The following is a 7,335-nucleotide window of genomic DNA, read 5'->3' as shown; positions in this document are numbered from 1 at the left end:
GGCAAACAATAGAGCACCTAGAACCTGGGAGCAGAATCTGGGGTGAGAATTTCTTTAGGACATTAGGAACTCAAAAGCATCCCTTTCATGTATACTGGGGAATTTATAAAATCATGTGCACAAGCTTTTACCTCTGACTGATATCTAGGATCAGAATAAGAAGGAAGTGAAAGCTAAAGCTGAATTGTTGAAAGTGTGCCCCATCACAGAGTCAATCTGCAAAGATGGGGAGAATTTTTTCCCTGCCCTCTCTTCTTCTTTCCTCTCCTTTCCGCTCCTCTCCTCTCCTCTCCTCTCCTCTCCTCTCCTCTCGTTTCATCTCTACTTTTTCCCTCTTCCTCTCCCTTACCCCAATGTTCAAAGAAATCTCTGTGAAAACAAGGTAAATACACAGAGACTTCAGAGACCACACATGACAAAGAATACAAACAAACAAACAAACAAAAACACTTGGAAAAGTGACTGAAGAAACTAACAGCTTCAGGTAAACAACAAAAATCAAATCCTTAGTAGGGGCAACAATCTAATATTCAGAGTTGTCATAATATGATTTTCAAAACACCCACTTATAACACAAAATTATGAAGCATGCAATGAAACAAAAAGGTATGGCCCATTCATGGAAGACATCAACAGAAGCTATCCCTGAGTAAGCAAAGGCACTGGGCTTTCTAGGCCAAGACTTTTAGTCAATAGTCTAAAATATGCTCAAAGAGCTAAAGAAAATTGTGGACAAAGAGTTAAGGAAAACCAGGAGATACTTTTATTTCAACAAATAGAGAACACTAATAAGGAGAGAAATATTATAAAAAGCAATCAAAGAGAAATTTTGAAGTGTCAGAGTACAACAACTGAAATGGAGATTCTACCAGAGTTGTTATATCAGGTATAAAAGAAAAAAAAAAAAACAGTGAAATTGAAGATACGACAGTTGAGTTATCCAGGAAGAAAAAAAATGAAGAAAATGAAGAGAATAGAGTCTAATGGAACCATGAAAAATCACTAACTAAAATATATGCATGATGAGAGTTGGAGAAAGAAAGGAAAGAGAGAAAGGGGTGGAAAGAACACTTGAAGAATACAATAATGTTGTCAATGGTTTCACTTTCCACAGTCTCAGTTACTATATTCTGAAAATGCCATCCTATATCATAATGCCCCAGATATAACCTTTTTGTCCAGTGTATCTGTGTTATATGTGCTACCCACCCATGAATCACTTAATAACTACTTTAGTTGTCAGATCAACTGTTGTTGATCTGCTTGTGTTCAGGTAATACGTATTTGGTTTTTTAAAAAAAATTTTTGGTAGTTGTAGGTGGATAGTTTGCCTTTATTTGTTTATACTTGTATAACTTTTTTATTTTGTTTCAGATGGCTGAACAAGGCATCTATATTCATGTAAAAGGTTACTTACTTTCATATAAAAAGGCAAGGAAAAGTTGGTCCTCATTGTCTAATAGGAAACTTGAGCCCCTAAATAAATTATCTTTAAAAATGATATGTCAACATTGGAGTCTCTGTGCAATACTCTGAATTCAGTTTCAAAATGAATTGAAGTGCATTTACAGAACTGAAACCTGTCATCTTGGGCTTAAAATGATCGTCCACCTTACGCCATCTTACTATGATGCCTTCACATTTCCCTATTAGTTCTTCTATCTGCACTGGTAGGTGAGATGATACTGTTTCATGCCTACATTAAGAACTGAATCATCCAACTGAGCATATAAACAAGGTACATAAACCAGTAAAGGCACTTCTGGTAAACTGTCCATTGAATGTGTGAGGCCTTCATGGTAAAGCTCCACTATTTCTCATTCTCTTCTTCTCTACCACTAAGAATGGCAATCTCACTTTCTTGGACTAAGTCCTCTGCTACAGTGTTAATTCCATGCTCCATGAGCTTCTGGTAGTTGCCTAGTGGTTTAATGGCCACCTGTTTAATGGTGTCCACTACTTGCAGAAGGGTCATCAGTCTTCATTCAGGAGCTTACCAGAGCTTCCCTTTAAATCATTAACATGCTGTTTGAGGACATCTCTTGTCTGTGGTGTACTCTTTTTGATTTCTGTGCCTCCTGAAGCCCCAGCAGTCTGTGGCCCAGCTCAGGCTGGTAGCTCTGCACTGCCTCCACATTCTCTCAGGCCTCTTGCAGCAGGAGCTCTGGGTCCAGCTCCATCACTATTCTCATCAGGCAGTGCAGCTGCCAAGGCATATAGCCTAGGCGGATCAAGTAATCCTTACTTTACTTAGTAATGGTCCCACAGTGTAAGAGTATATATGCTGGCAATTTTATTGTAGTATATTGTTATAACTGTTCCATTTTATTATTGGATATTGTTATTAATCTCTTACTTTGCCTAATTTATGAATGAAGCTTTGTCATAGGTATATATGCATAGGAAAGCACACAACACACAACAAACCGCACACACACAGAGATATAGCATGGGGAGTTTGGGCATTCACTGAGCGTTTTGGAACATATCCTCCATTGATAAGAAGGGACTACCATAATGACCAAGAACTCTCCAAATTTAACAAAAAACATTAATTTACACATATAAGAAACTCAATGGACTCAAAAAACAAACACAAAGATATCCATATAGATCACATTATAATCAAATTGTCCAAAGTCAGAGAGGACAAAAGAATCTTGAAAGTAGCCAAAGAGAAGCAACCTGTTATATACAAGGGTCCTCAGTAAGATCAAGAGCTGAATTGTGTTCAGAAACCAAGGAACCACAGGAAATGGGATGATAAATCTAAAGTGCTGAAAAAAATAAAAAATTTTAAAAAACCCTGTGGACCAAGATTTCAGTACTCAGCAAAAGCATCCTTCAAAAGTAAAGAAGGAATTGACATTCTTAGATAAACAAAAAGTAATAGGGTTTGTTATTAGTAGACCTGCCCTACAAGGACTGTTAATGGGAGGACTTCAGGCTGAAGTGAAGACACTAGAGAGTAATTCACAGCCATACAGAGAAATAAAGAACTCCAACCAAAATAATACAAAGGTAATATAAAACTAGTGTTATTGTATTTTTGGTATGTAATTTCTTTTTTTGTTGTTTTTTATATGATGTAAAAGACAGATGCTTAAATTAATACTTATAAATCTACAATAATAGACAATACACAAAAATGCAATTTGTGACAACAGCAACATAGAATGAATCAGCAAGAGCAACAGAGGTGCAAAGTTTCTATATACTACTGGAACTAACTTGATAACAATTCAAATTAGATTGTTATAAATTTAGGATGTTAATAGTAATTCTCAGGGTAACCACTAAAAATAAAATCTAAAAACTAAAGAACAGGAAATGAGAAGGGAATCAAAGAGGTAACTACAAAAAGAAACAAAAGGCAAAAAGAGGAACAATAAAGGTATAAGACATACAGGAAAAAATAGCAAAATGACAGAAAAAAAAGTGTTTCCTAGTAAGTAAATACTTTAAAAGTAAATTAAGTTTTCCAATCAAAAAGTAGTGATTGGAAGAGTAGAATTTTAAACAATGATCCAACCATAAGCTATCTACAGGAAATTCATTTTAGATTCAAAGACACAAATGGGTTGGATGTGAAAGGATAGAAAAAGATAGTCAACATTCCATGCAAATTATAAATTATTTTTTCGGATATTATTGTAGCCACTCCAAAACACAGTTGGAGTGGCTACAATAATCTCTGAAAAAATAGTCCATAGGGAAAAATTGTTACAAAAGACAAAGAAATTCATTATATATTAATAAAGGAGTCAATTAATTAAGATATAACAATTAATTGCCGAGTGTGGTTGTGAATGCCTATAATCCCAACAACCTGGAGACTGAGGAAGGAAGATCACAAGTTCAAGGTCAGTCTGGGCAACTAAGTCTTAAAATAAAAAGGACTGAAGATGTATGAATAAGGTGGGTAGTCCAGGTGAGGATGAGAGTCATCACCATGACCTGGAGAAGAATAGGATGATACAGGAGAAAATAACACAAGAGAAGAGTTTGGGGTCTGCCTATGCACAGAGAGGACAGTGGTGGAAAAGACAAAGGAGAGGGCAAAGAGCCCACAAGTGGGGCAAAAGTTGACCACGGAAGTGGCTATGTGAAAGTGTGGTTTTGTAAACACAACATCAGCCAAGGTGGTAGACATGGCAAAGGAAAGCAGGCCAGGACAAGAGTGAGAGTAAGTTCGGCAGGTGCAGTCAAGGACAGAAGTTGAGTAGCAGTAAGGCTGACTAAGTCAGTCTAGGTTGTCCAGCTCATCCCTCAGGTTCCCATAGAGAACAAGCCAGGTTCAAGTTATGGTACCATCTATGTTACCAGGTAGAGGGTTCCTCAGGTCTTGTTTTCCTAATGAAAAGTTTCCATTGAGAGAGTTAGAAAAGTATAAAGGGTTTATTTAGTGAAACAGAAATAATGCTCTGAAGTGTGTGGAGCACACTGCCTCCAAGAGGAAAGGGCTGGGTTTTCTTTTTTCCTTACTATAGGGAGTACAATATGGGAAGTTATTTAGCTAGCTGGAGTTGTAATGGTAATTTAAAAGCCAATAATATGTTGAAAAAGGAGGACTGGGGAGGAATGAAAGAAGAGAGAGACTTAAGGAGAAAGATGTATGATATAGCACTATATCACAGAGAGATCTGATTTTCAAAAGGTTAATTTATCACCAAATTTAATGAACTGATTCTGTGTCCAGCTCTCCTTTGTGCACCTGGTCCCTCTCTCTCTCTCTCGCTCGCTCTCTCTCTCTCTCTCTCACACACACACACATACACACACACACACACACACACACACACACACACATCACAAAGTCAAGCATCTGAGGTTCATGGTTGTGAAGTTTTAATTGTGTTCTGTTCAAGACATGGAGAAGCAGTAGAGATCTTTGGAAATGATTGGGCTGTTTGATATTTTGAAATAATGGTTTCATCCTGCATCTTCTCTTCTAAATAGCTAAAAATTACTCAGAACTCTGTTTTGACCTATCCATCAATGCTCAGTCAGGGACTAAGTAAGTATTATTTAGTCCTGGTGTCCTAATGAAGTTTGGAACAATCTTTCACACTTTGGCAAAACTTGTTTTCTGCATCCTAGGTGAAAATTCTGGTTCTTAACTCTGACATTTATAAGCCTTTCATTCCTGTTTTCTATTTTTCTCTCCCATTTGATTGTTCATAGCTCATTCCACTAGAATTTTCCTGTTTCCCAGTGGCCACCACCCTTACTTTATTTAATAATAACCCAAAGCCCAAGAGTAGAGATGCTGGCAATTCAGATATGCCGAAGAAAAAGTCATAGAGTGCTTCTGTTGTAGTTTAGATGTGGTGTTCCTCAAAAGCTCATGGGTGAGTCAATGCAAAAAGATTTGGAGGGGGCTGGGGATATAGCTCAGTTTGTTGAGTGCCTTCCTTGCAAGCACAAGGCCCTGGGTTCAATCCCCAGCACCGCAAAAAAAAAAAAAAAAAAAAAAAAAAAATTTGGAGAAGAAATGATTAGGATGTAGTCTTAAACTAATCATTGAATTAATCCTTGATTGGATTAACTGAGTGGTGACTGAAGGCAGGTAGGGTGTGGCTGGAGGAAGTGGTTCATTGGAGACATGGCTTTGGGGTATATATTTTGTATCTGGAGAGTGGAGTATCTTTTCCTCTGCTTTCTGATCATCATGAGAGACTCTTCCCTCCACTACACTTTTCTGCCATGATGTTCGACCTCACCTCAAGCCCCTAGGAATGGAGCTGGCTTTCTATGGACTATAACCTCTGAAACTGTGAGCTCTCAAATAAACTCTTCCTCCTTTACAGTTGTTCTGATTGGGTCTTTCAGTCGCAGCAGCAAAAAAGCTTATTAAAACAACTTCCTTTAAGTGAAAAGGTGAAAGTTCTCATCTTAATAAGGAAAGAAAAATAATCATATGCTGAAGTTGGTAAGATCTACAGTATGTTAAGACACCAAGAGTGGGTGGGGGGGGTGGGAGGAGAAAGAGAGAGTACATTCATATGATCATTACAGTATATTATAATTGATCTATCTTATTATTAGTTATTGTTAATTTCTTGCTGTGCCTAATTCATAGATTAAACTTTACCACAGGCACACATGTGTAGGAAAAAACAATAGACAGGCTTGGTACTATCTGATGTTTCAGATGCCTACTGGTCTTGGAATGCATCCCCCACAGGTAAGGAGAGACCCCTGTAACACTGAATTCACTCTGACTTAGCTTCTCTCTTTGCTCACCCAGTTGTAAACCTTCTCATGCTAACCTCCTCTTGGTGACTGGGGCTCCCCTCCAAGATCACTTTCTGAGAGTAGCCTTATCTAACTAGTAACCAGTCTTTCCAAGTCCCCTCTTGTTCCACCAGCCATAGTTCCTCTACAGGATCTTCTTCATGTTTCTTGGGGCATTTATCTCTGTCTGACTTTATTGCATTATTTTCTTTCTCTACTGAAATATAAGCTCCAAGAAAGCAGAAATTATACTTTTGTTATTTGCTGTCATATCCTCAGTGTCCAGAGCAGTGCAGGTGCATAGGAAGCATGATAAATATGCACTGACAAGTGAAAGAAGGAAAACAAGACTCAGAGATATTAACTCACCTGCTAGGACGCACATCAGTGCCTGAGCTAGACACCAGCCCACGTGTTTCTACATTTGCTCAAAGCTCCTGCCCTTCCATACACTCACTCAGTGACTATTATGAGAAGAGTCTCAGAAACCTCTTCTCTAAGAAAGCCCAATGAGGTGCCCTTGCTGAGGACTTTCAAGGTCATCCAGGACATGTACTCAGGACGTTGTAGTTGAGTCTTTGGAATATTTGAGTAGCCAGCCTTGCTGTGGGCAGGAGTGTCCTTGGGTGTGGATGGGTGCCAATGCTGGTGCCCACCAGTGTGGTTTCTACAGGGAGGACACTGCCCCACAGAATCTGGCTGTGCATGGGGTCTGGGACCTGGCTTTTCTTTCAGGAGGCTCTAATTACAGAGGAATGATTTAGTGAACTATCTGGATGGCCAAAAGCAGGAAGGTAGAATTCAGAGTTTCAAGTGTTTAAAGAAAACTTTCAAAACTGGGAAGTATATGGTTAAGAAACTGTGTTCTGACTTGCTCTGAAACCATACATATGTTTCCTGGGGTTAGAGATTTACATTTTGACGGCTAAGTGTGGCAGGAGCAGGGAAATCTGAGGTACTGAACAGAATGGGTCATCTTGTAAAAGAGATGTTTATGAACATAGTACCACAATCCTCAGATTATTCTTAGTCTGAGGACTCAGGATGGGGAGAGAAAGGACATGAAGATATTTTCAGGCCTAAGAGGTTCTGATAAAG

The 7,335-nt window shown here is 38.5% G+C and overlaps 1 pseudogene; it reads right to left on the bottom strand.

Moving 5' to 3' along the window:
• Positions 1-689: 689 nt before the first annotated feature.
• Positions 690-2,192, bottom strand: LOC124985682 (cytokine receptor-like factor 3; annotated as a pseudogene).
• Between the last annotated feature and the right edge of the window lie 5,143 nt (positions 2,193-7,335).

The sequence above is a fragment of the Sciurus carolinensis genome, chromosome 5, assembly GCF_902686445.1.
Source record: "Sciurus carolinensis chromosome 5, mSciCar1.2, whole genome shotgun sequence".
NCBI classification, from domain to species: domain Eukaryota; kingdom Metazoa; phylum Chordata; class Mammalia; order Rodentia; family Sciuridae; genus Sciurus; species Sciurus carolinensis.
This window is presented reverse-complemented; position numbering and strand designations above follow the sequence as displayed.